This window comes from Lynx rufus, unplaced genomic scaffold, assembly GCF_022079265.1.
Source record: "Lynx rufus isolate CCGP_SWC_20201006 ecotype Redwood Valley unplaced genomic scaffold, mLynRuf1.p SCAF_35, whole genome shotgun sequence".
Classification (NCBI taxonomy): Eukaryota; Metazoa; Chordata; class Mammalia; order Carnivora; family Felidae; genus Lynx; species Lynx rufus.
This window is the reverse complement of record NW_025814851.1, coordinates 4,074,862-4,081,371: the sequence shown is the minus strand read 5'-3', so window position 1 is coordinate 4,081,371 and position 6,510 is coordinate 4,074,862. Positions and strand designations below refer to the sequence as shown.

Here is a 6,510-nt window from a genome sequence, read left to right as displayed (position 1 = left end):
GAATACTTTTGCTGCTGTTGCCTATATCTCTTACACAGCAAACATCCTGATCTTCAGCATTATATGGAAAACCATCCATGGCATATATGTGGCATAGCCAAGGAGTTACTCTTTGGATAAAGAAACTTATAAATATGAACAGGGTAGAAAAGACATACCTCCAAACTATATCCAGTAACCACCTAAGAAAAAGGAGGTGGAGAGAAAGTGATGAATTTTATGTGTCAACTTGGAGTGTTTTTTTTTGGGGGGTGGGGGGATGAGATTAACATTTAGGTTGGTGAACTTTGAGTAAGCATGTTATCCTCCATCATGTGGGTGGGCTGAATTCAATCAGTTGAAGGCCTGAATAAAACTACAACAATAAAACATACTTCCCAAGCAAGAGGGAATTCTCCAGCAGACTACCTTCAGACCTCATCTGCACCATCAGCTCTCCTGGTTCCCTGCTGGTCTTTGGACTGGAACTGAACTATCAGCTCTGCAGGATCTCTGTGTGTAAGTCTACATATTGCAATGCAACAGTGGACTTCCTGAGCGTGATGGCTGCAGGCCCACACTACATATTTGGACTTGCCACTCTTTATAATCATGTGAGCCAATACATTACAATAAAACTTTTTCTATATATATATACATATACTATTGGTTGTGTTTATATAAGAATATTGGAGAAAATAAAAGAAAAAAAAGAAACAGAAAAGTTGGAAAGAAGGAAGGAACCTGCATACAAGTGAGGAATGACCAAGTATGAAACTCAATGAGAAAGAGTCTACAATTGAACCAACTGAAAATCTTAAAATTACTAGAAGACTCTTTATGCTGAAAAGGTAAAATAAATATTATAACTAATGCAATAAATATGATGATTCACAGATCTATTTAAGGTTCTGATTTTAATTCTTTTGGATGAATATTCAGAATTGGAAATGATTCATTATATGGTTTTTCTATTTTTATTTTATTTTATTTTTTTAAGGACCCTCCATACTGTTTTCCATAGTGGCTGTACCAATTTACCTTCACACAAACAGTGAGCAGATGTTCCCTTTTCTCCACAACCTTGCCAATACTTACCTCTTGTCTTTTGATGACAGCAATCTTAACAGGTCTGAGATGATATATCATGGTGGATTTGATTTGCACTTCCCCAATGATTAGTGATGCTATGGGAACAGCCCAAATGTCTATGACATATTAATGGATGAAGATTATATAGATTTATGTATACATATAATCAGGTGTAAAGAAAAAGGAAATCCTACTATTTGCAACAGCGCAGATGGACCTGGGAGACATTATGCAAAGTAAAGCAATTCAGTCACAGAAGGGCAAACACTACATGATTTGACTTAAATGTGGTACCTTCCTTAAGTTAAACTTACGGAAGCAGAAAATAGATAGGTGGTTGTCAGAGAATGGGTGATGGGAAAATGGGGAGTTGTTATTCAATGTGAATAGTTAGTTATACAAGATGAATAAGCTGTAGAGATCTGTTCAACACAGCGCCTATAGATAATAATATGGTATTAAACACTTAAAATTCCTTAAGAGAGTAGACCTCATGTTAAGTTTCCTTACAGGGTGTGAGGGGGGAGGAAGCAAAGCGACACAAGGAAACTTTTGGAAATGATAGAATACTTATTGCCTTGATTGTGGTGATGGTATCACCAGTATATGCAGATGTCCAAACTAATGAAATTGTATACATTAAATATGCATGTTTTTTTTATATACCAATTATACCTCAATAAAGCTGAGAAAAGATAAAGAGATGTTGCCTTTTTCACCAATTCAAATACTGTACAATATAGTTTCTAATCTACAAATACACTTTGAACAATATAGGTTCTAAATTAACCATAAATAGGGGCGCCTGGGCGGCTCAGTTGGTTAAGCAGCCAACTTCGGCTCAGGTCATGATCTCGCGGTCCGTGAGTTCCAGCCCCGCGTGGGGCTCCGTGCTGACAGCTCAGAGCCTGGAGCCTGCTTCCGATTCTGTCTCCCTCTCTCTCTGACCCTCCCCCGTTCATGCTCCGTCTCTCTCTGTCTCAAAAATAAAATAAACCTTTAAAAAAATTAAAAAAAATAAATTAACCATAAATATTGTTGAAAATGCATCAAATGGCAAATCTTTATGATATAAATTAATACTGATGGCTGATTACTGATTAATACTGAGGCTCAGATGACAGTTACACCTCAAGATCCAGCTAAAGATAAACAAAATAGTCCCTGTAATCTTTGGGAAATTCCTGAACATATAACAGAGGACATACAGGTATGCCACATTTTAACCACAGTAGCTATAGACTTGTGTAAATTCCCCATTGCCATAGTACTCATTGCTCTAAAATATCCCATAGTTGTCATGGATACCCCGCCTCGGTGAGTAATAATATTAAATTGAGTCTTTGTTACTTACAAATTGTCTTGGCAAAATGGGACTTCATGGACACCTTCCTCCAGTTAACATAAATAATATGTTCCATCGTATATTAAATGGAGTCTTAAATGATTGAAACTCATTATATAAAGCCTATTCAGAGAAAGGGGCTGCTATTCCCATGACTTCTCCATTTAACAACCAAATTTTGGAAGGATTACCGTCAAGATCCTGAAGCAAGGCTTGTGTACCCACCCCTGCCCTGGCCCCAGCACCCACCAAGTCGTCCAGCTCAGCCATGATCAAGGTGATCCTCAGCTTCAATAACTATGGGAAGCAGTGGCTTACCAAGTTCTACCAGCCCTACGGTGAAGATACACAGGAGCAAATCATCAGGGACACATTCCATTTGGTATCTAAGAGCAATGAAAATGTTTGTAATTTCCTAGAAAGAGAATTGTTAATTGGAGGATCTGACAACAAACTGATTTATAGCTATTATGCAACATTATATGTTGTCTTCTGTGTGGATTTTTCAGAAGGTGAACTTGTCATTTTAGATCTAATTCAACTCTTTATGGAAACATTAGACAAATGTTTTGAAAATTTCTGTGAGCTGGATTTAAGTTTCACGTAGACAAGGTTCACAATATTCCTGCAGAAAGGGTGATGGGGGAGGGGTATTGGAGACCGACATGAATGAGACTGTTACACAGATTGATGCACAAAATAAACTGGAGAAATCTGTGGCTGGCTTAGTGGGAGCTCCAGCCTGTACTGTATTAGCTGTGAAGAATATGAATCTTCCCGAGACCCCAAGAGATATTAACATTGATGACATCATTATAAAAGTGCCAAACCTGCCCTTTTTTAAATAAAAATAAATAAAATAAAATAAAATAAAAGGCCACTACCAGGTAAAATCCAGGGAGAAAAGTCATCTAAGTTTACCATGCAGTTGTTTACCAAAAATAGAGGAAGAGAGTCTTGATTTAAGTCTGGGTACTGTATAGACCTTGTGGAAGTTCAATGTTGCTTTTCCTGATCAGTGATTTTGAAGAAATTGAGTAGCTACAATGTGATATTTCTTTTCCTTTTTTAAACTGCACTCCTATGCCCACCTAAGGCATGCTTCTATGTACTATATAGTACATGCAGTACAGTATTGCAATGTGTTTGAGACATTTCTTTAATTATGTACAGTCCAAAATGTTGGTGTTTTGTATAGATCACAAGTGTAGCATTCTGGAATTCTTTCTGTTATTTGTCACAGTTGTTTTTAAAGAACCAAATATGTATTGCATGAAAACATTATGACCTTTTGCACTTAGTTTAAATAAACTCCATGTAACTGGACTTCTAAACATACAAAGACACAACAAAGTTTTGCCTGCCCTTAAATTTACAAAATGAATGGAGATTTATGGTGGATTATCAGAATCTCAATGTTGTGCCCTCCCATTAGGGCCCCCATATCCAAAAGTATTGTAATTATTAACTCTATCTAATACATAACTAGAAAATATTTTTGCTATTATAAATTTGGCTAATATAATACACATAAATTACACACATAGAAAGATTTGATTTGGATATTTGGAATAAGTTGGGAAAGGAAGAATAAAGATAAGTAAATGCAAAATATGCAAGATTATGCCCTCACTTTACAAAAGGGGAAATAGAGCTCTCTCCATGAGTGGAAAAGTGAAGGCTAGTTTGTCCTTCCTAATATGGTCGATTTCAATGTCTGTGTGGTTGGTCAAAATTTTCAGGAAGGGAAGGAGTTGGATTTCTTAACTGTTGGCAAAACCTCTTCTGTGGCTAGGGGAGCCTCCACAATCAGTATACTATTGAAAATTATTATTTGTTTTAGCTGCGTTGGTAGAAGCAAATATAAGGCTTTCAGGCCCCTCTAAAGTGTCATGAATACTTCAGGGTCAGTAACTGTTTTAATTGATTTACATGTATTAATTGATTTAATTCTCGAAGGAACCACATGTGCTTATACAAATAAGGAAACTGAGGTGTACTCCAAGCAGTGACACCCAGATATGAATCCATACAATCTGGCTCTAGGATAGATATTCTTTTTTTTTTATTATTTTTTTAACATTTATTCATTTTTGAGAGTGAGAGAGACAGAGCATGAGCGGGGGAGGGGCAAAGAGAGGGAGACACAGAATCCGAAGCAGGCTCCAGGCTCCGAGCTGCCCGCATAGAGCCCGACGTGGGGCTCAAACTCATGAGCCGTGAGATCATGACCTGAGCTGAAGTCAGATGCTCAACCGACTGAGCCCCCCAGGCGCCCCTCTAGGATAGATATTCTTAACCATTATAGTATACTCCCTCTACGAAATGCAACAACAAATTCTGGAACCTTCAAAAGAAACCAGCTGGAACTATGGGAAAATTGGGAAATACATTCCATTAGTTTCCTATCGCTGCTATAACAAATGAACACATATTTGGTGGCTTAAAAAAAACATAGATTTATTCTTTTACAGCTCTGTAATTCAGACGTCCAAAATCAATTTCACTGGGCCAAAATAAATCCAACAGTTTCACTCTGACACTGGGTAGAACGATTTTCCTTGACTTTTCCAGCTTCTAGAACTGCATTTCTTGTATTACTTGACTTCTGGTCCCTTCCTCCACCTCCAAAACCAGCAGTGTAGCACCTTGCTTCATCATCACGTTGCCTTGTGCCTCTGCAGTCATATCTTCTGCCTCCCTCTTATAAGGACACTTGTGATCATATTTAGGATCTGCATGGATAATCCAGTATAATCTTCTTAAGACAATAAATTATGTATAGTACCTTTTCTCATGTAAAGTAGCATTCACAAGTCTCAGTGATAAGGGTCCAGATATCTTTGAAGGCCATTATTTAGCCTAGCACATATGCTGCATGAAGGATACATGGTATGGTATCCTACATGGTACTATAGGATACATGGTATAGTTTGTGTGAGCTAGTAAGATGAACACTGGCAGATGAATTAGTGTGCTGTGAGCTATTTATTCCCGTGACCCTTAATGGTCAATGTTCTGCAATTAAGTCTCAATAGGTAATATACAAAAGGACATTTTGGGGTGCCTGGGTGGCTCGGTCGGTTAAGCATCTGACTTCAGCTCAGGTCATGATCTCACGGCTTGTGAGTTTGAGCCCTGTGTCAGGCTCTGATCTTCTAAGGACATTTTATTTTTATGTTTGTTTGTTTGGTTGGTTCAAGTTTTCATTGACATTGTAGTTGGTTAATATATGGTGAAAAATTGGTTTCAGGAGTAGAATTTAGTCCTTCATCACTTACATATAACACCAGTGCCCAACACAAGAATTTCCTTCCTTAATACCCATTACCCTTTCAGCCGATCCCATGCCCACGAGCCATTCAGCAATCCTCAGTTTGTTCTCTATAGTAAAAGAATCTCTTATGGTTTGCCTTTTTCCCTTCCTTGATGTTCATCTCTTTTGTTTCTTAAATTCCACCTATGAGTGAAATCATATGGTATTTGTCTTTCTCTGACTTATTTCGCTTAGCATAATACACTCCAGCTCCATCCACGTCATTGTAAATGGCAAGATTTCATTCTTTGTCGTGGCTGAACAATACTCCATTGTAAATATATACCTCAAACTCGTTATCCATTCATCAGCTGTTGAACATTTGGGCTATTTCCATAATTTGGCTATTGTTAATAATACTTCTATAAACATTGGGGTGCGTGTGCCACACTCAAATCAGTATTTTTGTATCCCTTGGGTAAATACTTGGTAGTGCAACTGCTGGGCCACAGTGTAGTTCTTTTTTTAACTTTTTGAAGGATCTTCATACTGTTTTCCACAGTGATTCTACCAGTTTGCATTCCTTTCAATAGTGTAAGAGGGTTCCCCTTTCTCCCCATCCTTGCCAAAAACTGTTGTTTCCTGTGTTGTTAATTTTAGCCATTCTGACAGGTGTGAGGTGGTATCTCATCATGGTTTTGATTTGCATTTCCCTGATGATGGGTGTTGTTGAGCGACTTTTCTTTTTGTTAATTTTTTTAATGTTTATTTATTTTTGAGAGATTAGAGAGACAGAGCGCGAGTGAGGGAGGGCCAGAGAGAGAGGGAGACACAGAAT

General features: G+C 37.7%; 1 pseudogene; it reads left to right on the top strand.

The window, feature by feature from the left end:
- The first annotated feature begins 2,684 nt into the window (after positions 1–2,684).
- LOC124522310 (AP-3 complex subunit sigma-1-like) lies at positions 2,685–3,264 on the top strand (annotated as a pseudogene).
- Positions 3,265–6,510: the final 3,246 nt, after the last annotated feature.